This window comes from Rhinopithecus roxellana, chromosome 2 (genome assembly GCF_007565055.1).
Source record: "Rhinopithecus roxellana isolate Shanxi Qingling chromosome 2, ASM756505v1, whole genome shotgun sequence".
Taxonomy (NCBI): Eukaryota; Metazoa; Chordata; class Mammalia; order Primates; family Cercopithecidae; genus Rhinopithecus; species Rhinopithecus roxellana.
This window is the reverse complement of record NC_044550.1, coordinates 95,651,644-95,672,004: the sequence shown is the minus strand read 5'-3', so window position 1 is coordinate 95,672,004 and position 20,361 is coordinate 95,651,644. Positions and strand designations below refer to the sequence as shown.

The 20,361-nt window shown below is 37.4% G+C and overlaps 1 protein-coding gene across 1 annotated transcript in view; it reads right to left on the bottom strand.

The window, feature by feature from the left end:
- CPE (carboxypeptidase E) overlaps positions 1-20,361 on the bottom strand; it is a 118,910-nt gene that overhangs the window by 71,031 nt on the left and 27,518 nt on the right. The window lies entirely within an intron of this gene.

Genomic DNA, 20,361 nt, shown 5'->3' with positions numbered 1-20,361 from the left:
TGGGATGCTAAGGATTGCTTGAGCCTAGGAGTTTGAGACCAGTCAGCAAAGTGAGATGCCTACAAAAAATGAAAAAAGTTTAAAAATTAACATTTAAAAAAATAAAATTAGCCAGGCATAGCAGCATCTGCCTATATAGTCCCAGCTACTCAGGAGGCTAAGGCAGGAGGACGGCTTGAGCCTAGGAGTTTCAGGCTGCAGTGAGCTATGCTCTCAACACTCCACTCCAGACTGGGTGACAGAGTGAAACCTTGTCTATAAAAAAGACATAAAAGAAGAAAGAGAGAAAAAGAGAGAGATAAAAATATAGCATAAAATGCATAATCTGAAATAGAGCTTCAAGAAAGTGTCCATTTCACTCATAAGTAATAAACAGCATTATTTACACATTATAGAATGCAATACAAATTCACATTTTTTTCAAGAAGAAAATTACATCTAAATTAAATATCAAATGTGGAATGTATGGGTGCTTTGGACTACACCCTGAGATTCACAGAGATTCTAAATCACCCTTCCCTATTGCTGGAGGAGATCCAATGGAAAACACTGAGGAGTATTTTATATCCACTTTTGTTTTGTGTGACTGGTACAATGGAATACTTCTGTCAGAGCCTTGGGGGATAAAGCATCATAGACAGGGAGTTCTGTGCTTGCTATGGAAGGCAATCTCCTTTAGAGGATCTAATATTTAGGAAAAAAACGCAAAATATGTGTAGCTTCTTACCCAATGCCCATATCAATTTTCTTTTTAATTCAGAAATTATACCCTACAAAATGCTTTAACAAATTATGCCATGTCCATAAAATGGAGTATTATGCAACCATTGATACTACCTACAAATGCCTATAGAAAATGGTTGAGAAAATGTTTATGACAAAATGTTTTAAAAAAATTGGACAACACTATTATTTATACAAAGACATATGCACAGGAAAAAACAAAAAGGTAATTGCCAAAGCGAGAGAAGAGAAAGGAAGAAACTGGTCAGGCAGCCAATTAGGATAGGTCCTCAGCTGAATTCTTTCAAACAAAAGAACAGCCTGAGAAATCAAGCTGCAGGCACAGATAAAGGAACTTGCACAGAGGCGCTTGCCTAAGACATGCCCTCAGCCACACAGATAAGAAAGCCTACACAGGTGACTTCCCAGATATGCCCACAATGGAAAATTCCATCCCCTGACACATGCACAGTAAAGGGAACAAAGCAATATGGAGTAACTCAAGCTAAGGGCCTGCATGCACACTAGGATGACGGGTGGAGCAACCAGAAATGTGTACCTTATGCAAATGAGACTCCCAGCCCTCATTTGTTTACTATAAAAGCCTTTGCATTCAACTGTAAAAACAGCAACTCTCTTCCAGGCCCCCTCTCTGCCTCAGAGAGCTTTCTTCTTTTGCTTACTAAACTTTTGCTCCAACCGCAACCTTTGTGTCCATGCTCCTTAATTCTCTTGGTTGTGAGAAAAAGAACTCCGGCTGATACCTCACAAGAGACTACTACATGGTAGTGCATTGGTGAGACTGTAACAAAAGGTTAACTGTGTTAAATTATTTGTGCTTTTCTGAATTTTCTCAAATCTATGAGTGTGTGTGTGTATTTCTTTAATAAATCCAGAAATAGCCTACTTCAGACAGACACAAAAGACATTTGCCTTTTCCTACTTCTAAAAGAATTTGAGGCAGCCTACACAATTTCACATTACATAAACTAGGCCACTGAAACTGAAAGTAAAGTCAACACCAAAAGAGGTGCATATCAAACTTTAATGTGCATATGAATCACCTGGGGACTTTGTTAACAGCAGATTCTGATGTGATACTGCTCCTGGCAAACGAGTAGGGCACCACACTTTAAGTATTAAATAGCAAGGAAAGAAACTAGAAGTAGATGTCACACAGCGACTGAGATGACTTAATCACCACAGCTGGAGGCTAGACTTAACATTTTTCCTGTTTAAACAGAATAAATCATTATATATAACAAAGGCTAACCTTAAAGTATAATTCAGTAAAAATAATTGTTCCAGTAATCTAACCTTCAATTTTACTTTTTAGAAATACAGAAATAAAGCTTGCTTCATATCCTTCTTGAAGAAACGGTATTTATAGATATGAAACCACTAAGAATAGAGCTTAAAATTCTAAAGTTGAAAGACGCTCCCCTAGAGAATTTTTTCAGTGTGGGAAAATGATCCATTATTTTAATTTGGCTGAAGATTCTTGATCATAGCTTGTGAGAGCCCTGAAATCCAAAATAGAGAGAGCAATATAGAAAACTGTATAGCTGAAGTCTTTAAGTAAGTAATTCACTCAGGCACCAATAGGTACCACATAAGCTACACTGGTATAACCATGGCACCATTGACATTTGGGATCAGATCATTCTTTGCTGTGAGAGGCTGCCTGGTGCACTGTAGGATATTTAGCAGCATCTATGGCCTCCACCAGATGTCAGGAGCACCCACCTCCTCCCTGCCCTTCCATCCCTACTCTCCTCAGAGCTGTGACTACCAAAAATGTCTCCAGACAAGGCAAATGTCCCCTACCTAGCAAGACCTCACCCATTTGAGAACTACTTCTAAAACTTCTTCTCAGCCTCTATTGGAATTAAGTGTTTTTTTGAGGAAACATTTGCTTTTAAACATTTGATTTTAATCAATCTTTGGATGATTTGACTTTCTTGTGATTATCTAGTAAATCTGGCAAACTGTTTTTTTACTTCTTACAGAATAGAAAGCAAACTAATAAAAAATAAAGACATAAAAATAAGATCAAACATGATAATTATGGTAATCAATACAAATCATTTATATTTTCCTATCAAAAGAAAAAAGCCTAAGACATTATGAGAAAATAACTAATTCTACAACGTCTGATAAATATACTTAAAATAAAATGACACGGAAAGACTAAAAAAAAACTAGAGTATATACATGCATATCAAACAAACCCCAAAATAAAAAACAAGGTAAACTAATTATGCAAAATTGACTTTAATATTTTTTAAAGCAGTACTTAGGTGAAAGGACCACTTCATAATTTGAAAAGGCAAAATGTCTAGTGAGTAAATAACTAAAAATAATGCAGCAAGAAAATATACACTGCAAAAACCTTTGGAAGTCTAAGTAGGAAATAATCAAACACAATTACAGAAGACAGCAACCCACCTCCACCTGCTTACAACAGGTCAAGTGGACATAATAAGGACAGTAGAGATTTTTTTAAAAAATAAAATGAATCAACATATATTTATCTTGGTAATCTAGTAACAGGGAATTCACCTTCTGGCATATACATGAAATACAATGGTTAATGACATAATTTGTCATAGGGAAATTCTGATAAATTTTAGAAACAAAATTTATAAATTTTATACATTTATAAATAAGAAAGACTAAGATCACATTCTCTAATAACCATATGATGAAGCTGGAAATTAATAGAACTTTCTAAAGAGGCATAAAGCTTTTTTAAAAAATAAATGAGATCAAAGAAGAAAATTAAAAATAGTTTATTTATAAAACAGTGCTAAAGGACCCCAAAATCACTAAGCTAAAACGAAAAGTCAACCTGGGAACTGCTTAGGGCAAACTTGCTTCCCATTCTATTCCTAAAAACGATAGCTACTAACATAAAAAAGCTACATAGCTCCCTCACAATTTGTCCACAAGGACATTTCTTGCGGACAAAGGACAAAGAGAACTCAAAGTCATCCCTCTGCTCACTGAGAGAAATGCATATTTGATTGCTTCCTTTGGAAAGGCTTACCAGAAACTCAAAAGAATGTTTGTTTGTCTCTTACCTGGAACACCCCTCCCTTCTTCGAGTTGTCCCACCATTCTGGACCAACCCAGTGTACATCTTATACATACTGATTGACGTCTCATTTCTTCCTAAAATGCATCAAGCCAAGCTGTGCCCTGACCACCTTGTGCACATGTCATTGGGACCCCCTAAAGCTGTGTCACAGATACATCCTTAACCTTGACAAAATAAAACTTCCTAAATTGACTGAGACTTATCTCAGATACTCTGGTTTACAATAGCAATAATGAGATTGCTAAACATAAAAACCTTTAGGATTGTTCAACGATATACTCAGAGATAATGCCATAATTTTAATTCTTTTCCTGCTTTCCTGTTTAAATATAAAAATAAATGAACCAAACAATTTTTATTGTAAAGAGAACATTCCTTAAATAGATTTTAAAAAATTAAAATATACGTAAAAAATAATAAATGAGATGAAAGAAAAATGAGATGAATTGAGTAAGTAAATTCCAGAGTTCCTTATTTAAAGTAACAATGATAATGATGAAATAGACTAGCACTTCTTAAATTGGTATTAAGAAAAAAATTAAAATCTATTCCAGAGAATTTTAATAACTGTGCCAAGAAAAAAGCCTTCCTCTACACAAATAAGTTCTTTATTTTTAAGTTCTTTTAATCATTGAATAAACTTCAAAAGTTTTCCCTGTTATTTTAAAACTTCTCAGATCTTTTCTTATGTTAATATGTACTTTGAATCCTCAAGGAGGGTATTTAGTACAATTTCCCAAGCTTATTTGCCCTTTTTTTAGTATTCTGAGAACAACTTGCAAAATGCTGACCTAGACTAACTTCTTACAAAACTATTTTTAAAAAATTGAAAAAATTAATTAGGTTAAAAACAATAAAATTGAAATAATAGAGGAAAAGGCATTAAAATGGAATGCTATGCACCATTAACATTAGTTTAAAAATGGAAGAACATCATATAAGAGCACGAGCTATCCAGATATGCCTTTGTTTGTGCAATTTGTGTTCTAAATCAGGATATGATACTAAGTAGCATTATAAGATGGACGAAATTGTAAGCACAGTGTTTAACCTAAATCAAACTTTAAGTAAGCATTCTATAACTACAATTCCCATTGTCCTCTCCCGGGTGAAATGTATACTATGCGAAGGTGGCAAGGAAACATCCTTACTGTATGAGCAGGAAGGATGGGGGTTTGTGAGGCAAATCTGAGGGATTTTTTGGACAAACTTGGAGGAGAACAAGCAATTCACCAATCTGGGAATGAGCCCTATCTCTGTCAGTAAGATACAGAAGACAAAAGTTACAAATGTCAAGTTCAGGAGGTGGACTAGAGGCAGAGGTTATGTGCTGACCAAACATAGGAGAGATACCAAGATTTGGCCCCTTCTCTGCCCACTGGAGGACCAGGAGCTATGACCAGACTATGGCCAGGCATGTAGGTCCTAAAAGTAAACCTTTCAATACATGTGTTGTTTTTTACCTATAGAGCACAGCAATGAAGACTCCAAATCCTACTACAGAAGATGAGAAATTTACTACTGCACACTCAGTAGGTTTCTGCCTTGCTAATTGGATCAGCCTTAGGCAGTTAAAAGGAAGTAACTAATAATCAGGCAGAGCGTTAAGAAGTATAATTTTCTGCTATAATGCAGACCCAAATTGGGCTTTCTCACAATGTTAAGAAATATGTAGATCATAATGAAATTATTTCCTGAAAATAAATTACAACTCTAATTCTAAGTGTGATAAAAATTATATAAAATAGAGAAGTACAGGCCAATTTCCCTTATGAATATACATATGAAAACCTAAATAAAATGTCAGAAAATAGAAATGTATTTTTAAAAAATCTGCTCCAAAAGTTTACTTTTAGTATCCTATAAACAAAAAATTATCTTAAATCAAAATGACATTTAATAAAACTAATTATTCCAAAAGCTTAAAGTACCTAATCTGCAACTTCAGAAGAATGGTTATTTGAGTGTTTGAATATGCATATGGTCACAGAAGTGTCCTTCCCATTAAAATCAGGAAAAAAGACATACTATGTAACAGTGTACTACAAATTCTGTACTATTCAATTCTGCATATGAATAAATTACGATATATAAACTTAAAAATGTAAAGTACTAACACTATATACAAATTATATAGTACACTCAGAAAAAAAACAGAAAAAATAAACTAGACATCACCTGTAAAATGGAGATGATAAAATAAATAAATAAATAAACAAACAAACTGGACAGTCACTAGAAATCAGAGTTCAGCTAAAATGCCAAAAACAAAACACTTATATGAAAAATAAATAGTTGTTTTACTCCAACAATAACAAGTTAAAAATATAATGAAATAATTTATCCACAGGTGCAATAAAATGTTGTTTGCATAGGAATGACTATAATGAGAAATATATCACCAATATTAACCTAACTGCTATAATTTTCTGAGAAACAAAAGATATAAAATATTCACCTTTTTTCAGATTTATACTTTGGTGCATTTTCACTCAGAATAAAAAAGAGAATGTTTATTAAGTGATAACATGATATGAAGACCATCTAGAAGACAAACTGGTGGGAATAACAAAGCAAAGAAAATCATTAAAGAGATAAAATCTAAGAATAAGGGTGAGGATAACGCTAGCCCTTTGAGATATTAAGACGTAATCACACATATAAGGCTACAAAACTGAAAAAAAAATTAGGTGGGAAACAATTATGTATGCATATATCCCAGAAATAAGGTATTATATTTTTTATTTTCATATTTGATGAAAAGACATTCTAAATCTATGTTTAAAAATATTACCCAATGAAGAAGTCTGGTTCAGTTGGCTAGCAACGCCGGGCAAGTTGGCTCACGCCTGTAATCCCAGCACTTTGGGAGGCCGAGGCGGGTGGATCAAGAGGTCAGGAGATCGAGACCATCCTGGCTAACATGGTGAAACCCCGTCTCTACTAAAAATGCAAAAAATTAGCTGGGCATGGTGGCGGGCGCCTGTAGTCCCAGCTACTCGGGAGGCTGAGGCAGGAGAATGGCGTGAACCCGGGAGGCGGAGCTTGCAGTGAGCGGAGATCGGGCCACTGCACTCCAGCCTGGGTGACACAGCGAGACTCCATCTCAAAAAACAAACAAACAAAACAATTGGCTAGCAACTTGCAGAAAATAGTGTTTAGATTTTTAACTACCACCATACAATAAAGATTGGGTTGACTGGTTGGTTGATTGATTTTTGAAATGTTTGATGTAGTAGTTCCCAACTGGAGATTTGAATCAGAATCTCCTCTAGAGCTTTCTTCACATGCATGTATGTGCCTGGGGACCACTCTTGGACAAGTGCAAAGAATAAGGAGTCTAATGGACAATGTGCAAAACCCCTTCTGCCACTGAAAGACACAGAATTGAGTTCAAATCCTGACTCTGCTATTAGGTGTGTGACTTTAGGAAACTGAAACCTGGTTTTGATGATCTTACATTTCCCCAATTATGAGAATGAAAATAACAACTATTTTAAAACGTTATTTTGAGGATTAAATAAAATGACTTACATAAAGTACCTAGATTTCATTATTTTAATTCATTAAAAAATACACCGATACATGAGTTTGTTTCTCTGTCTGGAAAATCACATCTTCAAAAGTAAAACAAATTTTTATAATAAATTTAATGTTTTGCCTTCAGTTCTCAAGAGAAAAGAAGGAAGCCTCACCACATACTCAGCTCTCAGCCTTTTACTTTACACATTTAAACTTAAAATGCAAAACTTAGTCTTGAGCAAGTGTGGCTAAAAACCTAAGAGAGAAACAACAAAAATAGAGAAGAATCCAACATATTCAGTTACTATTTCTTCTAAAGAAGGAGAATGGAGCGTCGAATATTTCTTATGCATGAAGTCAAGACATATTCAGGCACACAGAAGAAATGCTTTAGTGACCTAGAAAAAGGTTGTAAAAACCCTGGCTTATTTGATTACTCAAGTGGCACACCACCAGAAGACCACGGAGTAAGTAGTTCTGAATTAAAATTTAAGCACAGAAAACTAGGTCCCAAACTATCAAAAAATGATTCCCAATTCTAAATGTTCAACCACATCTATTTTAAAACATTTATAAATTTTTTTCAAATTCTCTCATACCATTCCAAATGATTAGTTTTCTCTGCTATATTTTCTCAACTTTCAAATTAAAATTCTTTGCTTTAAAGTTAGCATTGTGATTTGTCATTTTCTATATCCTATTCCAAAAAAACTCTCCAATGGAAAAAAATGTTTAGTACATTCTTTCAGTTAGAAAATTATCATTGCTACCTTAGCAACCTACTAACATCCTTGGGAGAATTCTTTCTTACATCAAAAATGTGGAAAGAACAGATTTAATACAAATTCAACGCTTTTATGCAAAACAAAACACTTTTTATAATTTTGGTCACAATCTCTAAGTAAACAAAACTTCTCTTCTAACGGAATAACGCATCTCTCATTTCTATTATCCTGACACAAATACACACTTACTTAATATTCTGTTTCTGTACGATCACCCTTCCCTGTAATACTAGCAACGAGTTTTAATTTTCCCCAAAACCTCAAACTACAGATGGATAATTTTATAGACTTTGTGATTTTTAGCGTAATCACTCCTCACTGAACGCTTCCTGTCACCATCTGCCTCTTTTAAGGCCAAATAGGACTTTTCTTGGCTTGTTTATTTTTCTCCACAATCTGTTGTCTGACATTTTTCTCACCACCTTCTGGCCTTCTGTATTTTTGGATAGCTGCTCCAATCTGCACTCTTCCCACTCTTGTGTCTCCTGATTTTTCCAATGGGTCTTGAATGTCAATCCGTGGGCCGTTCTCATTCACCCAGAATGTGTTTGCTTTACCACTGGCTGGTGATATTTGCAGTTTTAAACAACACCCTTATTAAATTCCTGAGTCCATTATTCTGAATAACTACCTACATTCGTGTCATCTGTCTTAGAATAAAGACTTACAGGACAAAAAACTCTCAGTCCCCCTGTCAGAAATCAATTCCAAGAGTACGACATGAATTTGATCTTGAGGTCCTTCATAAGTTGCACTCAGTGAAATGCGCCCACACAGAACAAAAACAAAAAAAGTAAGCCAGACTTTGCTAATACTGAACAGAAAATGACTAATGATTCTCAATTTTCTCATTCACTGTCAATTATTTATTAAGTACCCACCATGTTCCAGGCATGATTCCAGGGGCTGGAGATTTAACGTTTTTTTTTTTTTTTTTCTTTTTTTTAAGACAGACAAAATATTAAAGTTGTAATAAAAGGAACTGAACTTAAGGCCCTAGACACTTTGGATGAGTAAAATGGTGAGGCTTCACGTTTATTCTGATATGATCTAGTTAACTTAGTGCTTTTTTCTACATCGCTTTCTCTTGGCCAAAATCATGATTCTAAATGAAATGCATTCTTTACCATCAAAAAAGACAAAGCTAATGATAACAAAAATTTACTACCAATAAATATTTGTGGAATGAATGAATGAATGGCTGCCAGTTCTACTGTTTGTAGTTTTACAATCCTAAAGTCAATTATAACTCTCTGAGCCATTTCCTCATCTGTAAAATAGAAGTATAATTCCTACTTCATTACATTGTTGAATGAAAAGAGATCATCTCTGTGAAGCCTGGACTCTTAGAAACTGCCCTATAATGAATAGCTCTGTCTCCAAGTCAAAGGCAATTCAATAATATCAAGGGAATTATATTTAACTTAGTCCAAATATTTTTACATGGCTACACTTGACTTCTAGGAAATTTACTCATTTTTTTTAAAGTCTAAAATAAGGATAATTGGACAGTTTCCCAATTTTTATAACCATCAACATCTTGTCTGCTGGCATTCCTCCACCCACTCACCCATTCCTTCTTCTGCCCCCTAATCCATTCCATATTATCTTCTAGTCTAAGAAAATGGCTCTTTCCTTCTTCCCCTAAGCCCAGTGGTTTATTTGCATCTTTTGTAAATAAACCTTCCAGCTTTCTAAATAAAACCTAACCCCAGTCCTGCAAGATGACAGTGAAGAAAGTATCTCATAGGATAAAGAGAAGCTAGAGGTCAGAATTCTCTTTTTTTCTGAATTCCATTCATTCACGGACTCATTCACACATTTGAAAATATTTTCTGAGTCCCCACTGCGTGCCAGGCACTGTCCAAGCTGATGAGAATACAGTGCTGAGAGAGACAGAGAAGGTCCCCGGTGCCACTGAGCTTATGGCATAACAGGATAAACAACTGCAATACAGGTTGATGAGGAGGCATATGTGGGGCCACCGTACCATCTGGGACAAACCTATATAACCCAGGCCAGGGGAATCAAGAAGGCGGAGCCCCTACTGGGAAATCTAGTAATTGAGAAGAAGATAGCCAGGCAATGAAGGGGAAGACCAGTCCAAGCAGAGGAAACGGCACATGCAAAACCTGGCATGAGCAGAGTTTGGGGGCTCTGGAGATCCAGCAAGTTATGTTGGAGAGCCTAAATTGTCTACTGCATGTTCTCCCTTTGCTGATTTCTATTGTGTTATCCTAAAGCCTCCAGCACCCTTTTGTGTAAGTGCCTCAGCCTGCCATGAGCTACACTACTGGAAATTTAAAACAATATTTTGTGTCTCCCCTATGGGCCAGAGCATTAAGGGGAGCAGTGCCCCCACCCTAGCTAGCCCAATAGTGGCAGTGGTCACCGCTCAGAACCCCTAGAGGGGCTGGTGAATGAATTAAGGGTAGGCAGAATCAGGGCCAGAGGCTCGGTGAAGACCCTCCCATGTGCCTTCTCCCTCCATCGCCAAGCTGAGAAGATCGGGCGTAACTTTATTAAGGAGGCCACAAAGCTTCCCTACACCTTACTTCAGGGCAATGCCTTTGTCTCAGTTACTGTTAGGGTTGAGTTGGCACAGGAGTAGGGAAGTAGCTGAGCTGGCAGGGGAGTGCAGGTGGGAAGATTCCTTGTGTGGTCTGGGTCTTAAGTTTTTAAAAAAAGTTAACGCCATGCCTAGAACTGCAGAACCAAGGCCAGCTTCTAATTCTCTGTTTTATAGCTAGTGTTTACCTCTGAGGGATCTAGATCCTAAAGAAAACTAAACTAAACAAACAAAAAAATCTGTCATTCTTGGACTGCACACAAAAACATACATTCATCCTCCCATATTACCTAAAAAGAAGACACAGGACTTCTATATATGTGACAAATATATATATGCACTATAACTGTGTACTACACAAATATGTACTGTATGTATGTATGTAATACATGTACTGTATATACTATATATGTACTAGACAAACATAAATATATGCTATATATGTGACAAATATAATGTAACACATCACTACATAAATGTATTTGTATTAATTTTGATCTCTATATTTCTACATCATTTAAATTATACACTTGAGCTACGAAATAATTAGGTGAATAGGTGAAATAATTAGAGAATAAAAGGGAGATATGGAATACATAATAAGTGTTTACCAAAAAGCTTTTACTCATAGTGAAAATTTAAGTATTAGTCATTATTAATTGTCCCAAAGCATATTTTAAAGGAAAATAACACTAAGAAAATATTAAAGATTGTGGTGGCACCTCCTCTGAGCAGGAGGAGCTGCTTTCATTTTGCTGTATTTAATCCAAATGATAAAGGAATTTAATAAAATTACCCTCTAGGTAGCAGTAGTTTTAAAAAATAAACCAAATCCGTTCTGACACAATAGCTCTCCAGAGAACAACAGTAGATCCTACAAATGACAGAGGAAGAAACTCACCTCATCTGCTGCCCCCATATAGAGAGAAACAGATTAACTCAATGCCATGGAATCCTGTAAAGATCATTCTCCAAAGGTTTTTCCACCAATCAGAAGGTCAGTGATCTAGAGATATTTTGGGGACCGGCACTATTAACATTTCCATTAATTATATCTATTTATGATTTGTCAGCAGCAACGCTAAGGATGAGATAAATTAAAGATTCAAAGCCAATGTCTTGTTCAAACACACTCATTTGGAATTAATTTATGATAATGAGGTGATTATGAGAAAGCTCATTCATCTAGTGATAACTATATTTAAAAATAATAATAATAATGGCTGTTTTTCCAATCTGGCATTTTTTAATATCACTGAAGTTCACTTCAAAATGCAAATATATCCTAAGACAATAACCAGCTGCCCCTGCAGTCATGTGAGGTGGTACTTCTCAAGCTCAATTTGGTTTCTGGATGCATTCCTCTAAATTATTTTATATATACACTGTAAATAAGTACATATGTGTATATATGTAAATATATATGTATGTGTGTGTGTGTATATATATATATAACTTTATCTCTATATCTACATTATCCAGGATACTTTGGCACAACATTTCTTAAGTCAAATTGTGTAGGCCAGTGAATATTCATCAAACTACCTTAAAGATGGAGCCAAGTGGCCTACAAAAGAATACTGCTAAGGCTGTTAACACATATAATGTATGCAAGAGAATATTCTAAGCTTCCTGATTGCATCACTGTTTTAATTTTTTCTTACATTAAAAACTATGCTTAGAATCCTAACAAATTTTATTTTTCAAAAGTTTGAATTTAAGGTGTGTACAAGTATACTCCGATTCTATAAACTTACCCTTCTTTAAAGCAGATCATCCTATTCATCATAAGATTATTAAAAATGTATACCTTTGTTTTTATTTGCCATAAAAAAACTTTCTTTGGAATAAAATAGATTTTTATTCAAAGAGGCAGAACTGTTTTCAAGATAAATCCAATCTGATCAATCTGACAGATTAAGACTCTCTTCAATAGTAATTCCTCAAATTATTTAAATAATTTATGAAACAGTAAAGGCTTAAAATATGAATTACATAGCCTTAAAAGTTCTAGACCCTTCATGGATTTTATTTTTGATATTGCAGGAAAATACATATAAATCTTTTGAGAAAAATGACAAAACCAAGACTTTTTTCCCCAGTATGCTATAAGTGAGCTCAGTAAATGTTTCAAAGTGAACGATTTTTCTTGTCCATATTAAAATAGAATACTCCTCAAGTGCTATTAATAATTTAACTTAGAATAGAATCATAAATATGCATGAATGGAAGATCACTTCCTCTATCCCCATGCTCAGAAGACCTTTGACTAAGCATTTCCAGAAAGATAAACAGCTGCCCAATTATCAGGTATCTCCAGGTACGTTGATGCCAGAGGCTCTGAGAAAAAGAAAAGGCTTACGTGACATCTTTTGTGACCTCTTGAGCTGTGTTGGTTGCCCTCTCCTCTGTGTCCCTGTTCATGCCTGTAACATAACCCCTAGCATGTGCCTTAATTATCTATTTACACACCAGTTTCTCACACAAAAGTTTCCAAAGCACTTTAGTGATCCTTGTTTTTTATTTGAGAAAGTAAGCTCAGAAAAGTTAAGTAACTTGCCTGAAGCCTCAAAGGCAGTACGTGATAAAGCCAGAATTCAACTAAGAGCTATCTGAGTCCAAAGCCCCTCGAATTCTCCATCATACTATGTTTCTACCTCAAATACGGCATCACTCCTAATGAAGCTGGTGTCCAAAACATGCCTGCTAATTGATTACATGTGTGAATGCCTTATGTGTATGAATGTTTTACATGTACATGTTCTGGGTCACATGCTGGGTACTGGAGAGAACTGTGCGAACAAGATTCCGGTTCTCTATTCCCCAATTCTTCGCTTCAGACCCAGCATCACATGGTTTCCAGGCCCGTGGACTCAGGGAAATTGGGGGTGGACATGCAATTACAGCACACTGTAGAGACATGGCATCAAGGTACAGATTAAAAAGAAGGGACAAGAATAGCCACTTAAGAAGGTTAGAGGCCGGGCGCGGTGGCTCACGCTTGTAATCCCAGCACTTTGGGAGGCCGAGACGGGCGGATCACGAGGTCAGGAGATCGAGACCATCCTGGCTAACACGGTGAAACCCCGTCTCTACTAAAAAATACAAAAAACTAGCCGGGCGAGGTGGCGGGCGCCTGTAGTCCCAGCTACTCGGGAGGCTGAGGCAGGAGAATGGCGTAAACCCGGAAGGCGGAGCTTGCAGTGAGCTGAGATCCGGCCACTGCACTCCAGCCCGGGCGACAGAGCAAGACTCCGTCTCAAAAAAAAAAAAAAAAAAAAAAAAAAAGAAGGTTAGAGTAAGAGGGAAGAGGGGAAGAAAAGAATGTTGAGGCCGGTGAACCGGCATATACAACATGTGAGAGACAAGAAAGAGCATGTTTTGTTAAAATGAGAAAAGCTCTGTAGAGCTAGGGCTCAGAGAGTGCAAGTGTGACACTGCAGAGGTATGCAGGGACCCGGCCGGAAGAACCTGAAGCGCATGCTGAGAAGTCTAGGTTTGATCCTAGGTGGAACAGTGAGCAACTGCACGGAGTTAAGCAGAGGAACATTACAGATCTTGTGTTTGAGAAAATCACTGGTTATAACAGTGCAAAAAGAAATGGAGTGCATGGCTGATTAGAGGCTGGGAAGCCAATGATTGAAGCATTGAAGAGGTGAAGATGATGACTCTAGAACTTCTTCCCAGCATACAAATTTAAATAGATCACGTTTAATTTTTGAACATGTTCATATTTTTTAAATGTGAATAAACATACCTTTCCCACCTCCCTCAGAGGGTTAGTTTTTAAGATAAGGTGCACAGTAGCAATGCCGCCTGCCTGAGACAGGACTGTGTGGTGCTAAGAGCACAGTCTCTGGAATGAGAATCTGGATTTCAAATTTTACTCCCCCATTCCTGACTAAGAAAACTCTGAGCAAGTAACACAACTCTTCTGTGCCTCAGTTTCCTAATCTGTAAAATAGAGATAATAATGGTAACTGATTCATAGGCTTTATTGAGAGGACTTAATAAAATAATGCCTGTTTTATTTATTGTCTTACTTCCAGCATCTAGAATTTTTCCTGGTATGTAGTAACTGCTTACTAATATTTGTATTTATTTGAAAAGTATAAAGGATTATGTAATTGTAAGGTGTCAACATAACTAAAAAAGGTATTTAACGTCTGCAATTTTCCCACCACCAAAAAAAAAAAAATCACATTTTTAAAAATCCACAATCCGTCAAGAACATATCTGTTCTTAGAAACATAAAGGTAAGTATGCAACTTTCTCTTTTTTTCTTCCTCAACTTTTCCATGATGTGCTTTATCCTTCCAAACAAAATCTCTTCTGTTTAACACATTTGTAAACCCCAACTTTCAGGCTGGCTGGGGCCCAAATGCCTTCTAAACATCACTGAATCCTGCTCTGCCTGTAGACAGAGGCTGTTCCAGTGTACAAGTTGTGCTTGGGTATAGCTTGACACATTTGAAAGACCAAAATAGTTACCAATGGTTACAAAAATTATGGTTCTCTCGTGGAAGGAAAGCACTGTCATTTTAAAGAGATGGTTTCCTCCTCCTGGAGGAATGTAGAGACTCTCTGGCCCCCACTACCCTTCTCCCCATTCCTTCCGGTAAAAGGTTTTCTCCTCCATCACCAGCCGCAGGCGTAGTGCTTCAGTGGGCAGAACCAGAATCCACTGAACGACTTACCATACACAGTGACAAGACTTTTCCCCTTCGAATTTTTGTATTTTTTTATTGCATTCATCATTTGATCAGATAAAGCAGATCTGTTTGCCAGGTGCCCTACATTCTACAGGTATTGAGGTCTCCACGAGAAAACTCTCTCAAGCGCATCACAGGGTTTCCATGTGAGCTATGACAAATTAGAAATCAAGTGGCCATACTTAAAAAGGAGGCAAAGCTGGTTTCCATCTTTATTCAATGGAGAGTGAAAAGGAGAAGAAGGATTCATTGATAAAGGCTATTCCTGGCCGATTATTTAGCAACTGGTATGACACTGATTTAGCAACCGTCTAGAATGTCAAGTGTACCTACCAGGTGGTAACTGTGAGCTCTGTAGAATGACATAAACTAAACAAAACAAGGGATCAGGGAAGGAGGAAGGGCAAAGAGTAGGAGGGAGAAAGAAAGGAAGAGGGATGGAGGGCAGGAGGATTGGAAAAGAAAAAGTTGTATAGCTTAGTTTGACCAAAAGTCAATTTTTAAATAAACAAGTACTAATAGCACCTCTCTTATGCGACTAAAAAAGCTCCCTTTCCAACAATGCCTTTTTGTTGTAATTAATACTTTCTTTCCACAGAGGAGAAAAAAAGGAAAAAATATTCCCTCTGGAGAGGAGAAAGAGGCCAACTATCAGAAACAATGAGCTAGATTTTTATCTTAAGTCATACTGTGCTCAAGACCCTCTAGGTAATTTTGAAATAATCACTTCCCTATTTCCTTTAGCACTGGAAAGACTATGTAAATGTCCTCCATTCAGCATGCTCTCTGGTCTTGGATTTATCTACTAATACAGTCGTGAAATTACCTTTGACATCCCCTGAAACCTGGCTTTCTGCTAGATTGTCATCCTTCATCCTCAGATCCTGAAACATCCATAGAAAGGGAACCTCAAAGTGCAAGTGCACACACACCCACGCACACACAAACAAACCCACACACACAAACACACACACCCCCACACACACCTCACACACACACACCCCACACACACAAACACACACACCCCCCACACACACACACAAACATACACACAAACACACACATACACACACACACACACACACCCCACACACACAAACACACAGCCTTTCTGCCTTCCTAAATCTAAAAGATATAACAGCACCATAAATAAAAAAAAAAAAAAAACTAATTTTGAGCAAAATTTTCTCATTCTCTAATCTAATATCAGGTTTCAGTTAGATATTAATATTTAAAATATCTTCGAATACATTATTCTACTTTCCATTTGAGGAAAGCAACAAATGTAGACACAAATATGGTCCCCTTCCCTTTGTAACCTTTCTTTTCTTTCCATTTTTTAATAGCTGCAAACTTACAGGACTTCTGCCTCTTAAATCAAGTATTACTAAATTTCTATTTAGGCACCTTCTGGGATGACAAGATTCCAAATATGTAATAAAAATAAATTGCCATTAATAGCTAGGTCTTTGGCAGAGTTACTGGCCTGTTTTGTTTACTTACCCAGTGCCAGTGTGATTTTCTACTTTGGGCACAGCTGTGAACAAGACTATTAATAATCAGGCTTCATCAAAAAGGAGTCAGTTCATAGCTCTGTAATTCAATGATTTTTTTAACCTTTTACAAATCAAAGTTGTTCTGAGTGAGTTGTTCACATAGTTCAAGATTGACCTATTAAAATCTCTGATTTTTTTTTCCAGTCTCCCTCTGTCACCCAGGTTACAGGGCAGTGGCCTGATCTTGACTCACTGCAAACTGTGCCTCCTGGGTTCCATCGATTCTCCTGCCTCAGCCTCCCAAGTAGCTGGGACTACAGGCACCTGCCACCACACCCAGCTAATTTTTGTATTTTTAGTAGAGAAAGGGGTTTTACCACGTTGGCCATGCTGGTCTCAAACTCCTGACCTCAGGTGATCCACCCGCCTCAGCCTCCCAAAGTGCTGGGATCATAGGTGTGAGCCACTGCACCTGGCCTCTGTTTTTTTGTTTGTTTGTTTGTGTTTTTTTTTTTTAAACCTGTGTGGTTTACAAATAAAACTACTTCAGAAAGAGGGCAACTGGCACACAATCCTGAGAGCCTGTAAACTCTGTCAACACTAGGCCTGCAAGGAAATGTTACAGAATTCAACAAGACGAAGGGTCCTCCTGAATGAGCACAAAGTAAGTATAAATAAAGTATCGTATAAAATAATTTAATAAAGACTGGCTCATCCTAGTTTGTTCCAGGATAAGGTCACCACAGTATTTCACAGTTTCTTAGAAAAGCATTGATATACTGCTATTATTGATCTTTTCTTTATCAAGATTTCATTTGTACACTGAAAGACTCAGAGTTTAAAAAAAAAAAAGTCATCAAGTTAAATCCATTATGTATTTTAGTCTCTCTCACAAGTGGCATCGATTTACTAAACCCTGACTGTGGGATATAAGCATGAGTGGAGAACGGGCGCAGCGACTCAGCCTGTAATCCCAGCACTTCAGGAGGCTGAGGCGGGTGGATCACTTGAGGCCAAGAGTTCGAGACCAGCCAGGCCAACATGGTGAAACCCTGGCTAAATACAAAAATTAGCCAGGCATAGTAGCGCACGCCTATAATCCTAGTTACTGGGGAGACTGAGACGCAAGAATCACTTGAACCCTGGAGGCAGAGGTTGCAGTGAGCCGAGATCGCACCATTGCACTCCAGCTGGGCAACACAGGGAGACTGCGTGGGTGAAAAATTTTAACCAGCCTCACTCCCATTACTTTCCTGTATTCAGTGTCATAATCTGACACTTAAGTGCTCTCTCTGCATGTCCCACATCAGCCATTCTGGAACCACCACCCACTCCACTATATACTTGCTTATGTGCTCGAGAGCTTAGCTGCTCTAAGCATACTTGTGACCAAACAAATGTTAAGAGAGACAGTTGCTGTCTGATTTCACCAGATGGAGGTAAATGCTTGAGATTATCCATAAATGAATCCATTCCATAATGTCTCCTGCAGAAACTTTTTTCAATATTCTAATCAGAATTACTGTTGTCTTCCTCTACGCACACTTAGCCCTTTGTCACCACTATTGACTTTATATTATTCTCTCTGTGTCTCCCCCAACCCCAAATGAAGACTCTTCGAGTATCAGGAACATAGGGGAACCATCACAGTGCATTACGATGGCTCTCAAAGTGTGGCCCCTAAACCAGTGGCATCAGAATCCCTGAGAACTTGTCAGAAAAGCAAAATTTCAGGCTCTGCCTCAGACCTACTGAATCAAACTCTAGGGGTGGGACCCCAGCAACCAGTGTTTTAGCAAGACCTACAGGTGATCCTGACACAGGCTCAAAATTGAGAACCACTGGTATATTGAAATAAGTATGGGTTTTGGAAGCAGATAACCTAAGGCTTTTAAATTCCTACTGTGCCCCTTATTAGCCAATGACATTAATCAAGTAGTTTGCTATTTTTGAGTTGTCTCTACTCACTTACGAAATCCATGAGTTGTGAAAATATGCTGAAGGGTGGATGCTTTTTTAAATAACAGTCTTGTCAGTAAGTTGTGCTGGGGCAATGGGATATCCACCTGCCAAAGAAGGAAAGTGGACCCTCTAACTATCCAATAAAAAAGTTAACTCAAAATGGATCAAAGATTTAAATGTGAGAGTTAAAGCTATAACACTCATAGAAGAAAACGTAGGTGTAAATCTGTGTGGCCTTAAATTAGGCAATGCTTTTTCGATATGACACAAAGAGCACAAGAAACACAAGAAAAATACATAAATTGGACCACATCAAAATGTAAAACTTCTGTACTTGAAAGGACACTATCAAGAAAGTAAGAAGACAACCCACAGAATGGGAGAACATTTTTGCAAATCGTATATCTGATAAGGGACTTGGTTCCAGGATACATAGGGAGCTCTTACAACTCAACAATAATAAGACAAATTGCCCAATTTAAAATGAATAGACAGCCCCAGGTGCAGTGCCACATGCCTGATGTCTCAGCTACTTGGGAGGCTGAGGTGAGAGGATCCCCGGAGCCCAGGAGTTTGAGACACAGCAGAACTCTCTTAAAAATGAAAAAAAGTTGGGTCGGGCACAGTGGCTCACGCCTGTAATCCCAACATTTTGGGAGGCTGAGGCGGGTGGATCACCTGAGGTCAGGAGTTCAAGACCAGCCTGGCCATCATGGCAAAACTCCATCTCTACTAAAAAATAAAAAAATAAAAAATTAACCAGGCATGGTGGCAGGTACCTGTAATCTCAGCTACTCAGGAGGCTGAGGCAGAGAACTGCTTGAACCTGGGAGGTAGAGGTTGCAGTGAGCCAAGATCACACCACTGCACTCCAGCCTGGGCAACAGAGTGAGACTTCCATCTCAAAAAAAAAAAAAGAAAAGAAAAGAAAAAATTGGAGCCTGGCATGATGCTTGTAATCCCAGCAATCCACTTGAGTTACTTGGGAGGCTAAAGTGGGAGAATCCTTTGAGCCTGGGAATTTGAGACCAGCCTGGGCAACATAGCTGGACCCCATTTTAAAAAAAAAAAAAAACTGGAAGTTTCTCCAAAGAAGATATACATATGGTCAATAAGCACATGAAAAGATGCTTAATATCATTAGCCATCAGGGAAATGCAAATCGAAACAACATTAAAATATCACCTCACACCCAGTAGAATGGCTATAATCAAAACGACAGCAAAAAACAAGTTGGTGAGGATATAGAGAAATTGGAGCCTTTGTACACTGCCGATGGGAATGTAAATGGTGCAGCCATTCTGCAAAACAGTCTGGCAGTCCCTGAAAATATTAAACAAAGAATTGCAACATGACCCAGCAATTCCACTGCTAGGTACATACCCAAAAGAAATAAAAACACATATCTACACAAAAACTTGCACATGAGTGCCATAGCAGCCTTGTTCATGATAGTCAAAAAATGGAAACAACCCAGATGTCTATCAATGGA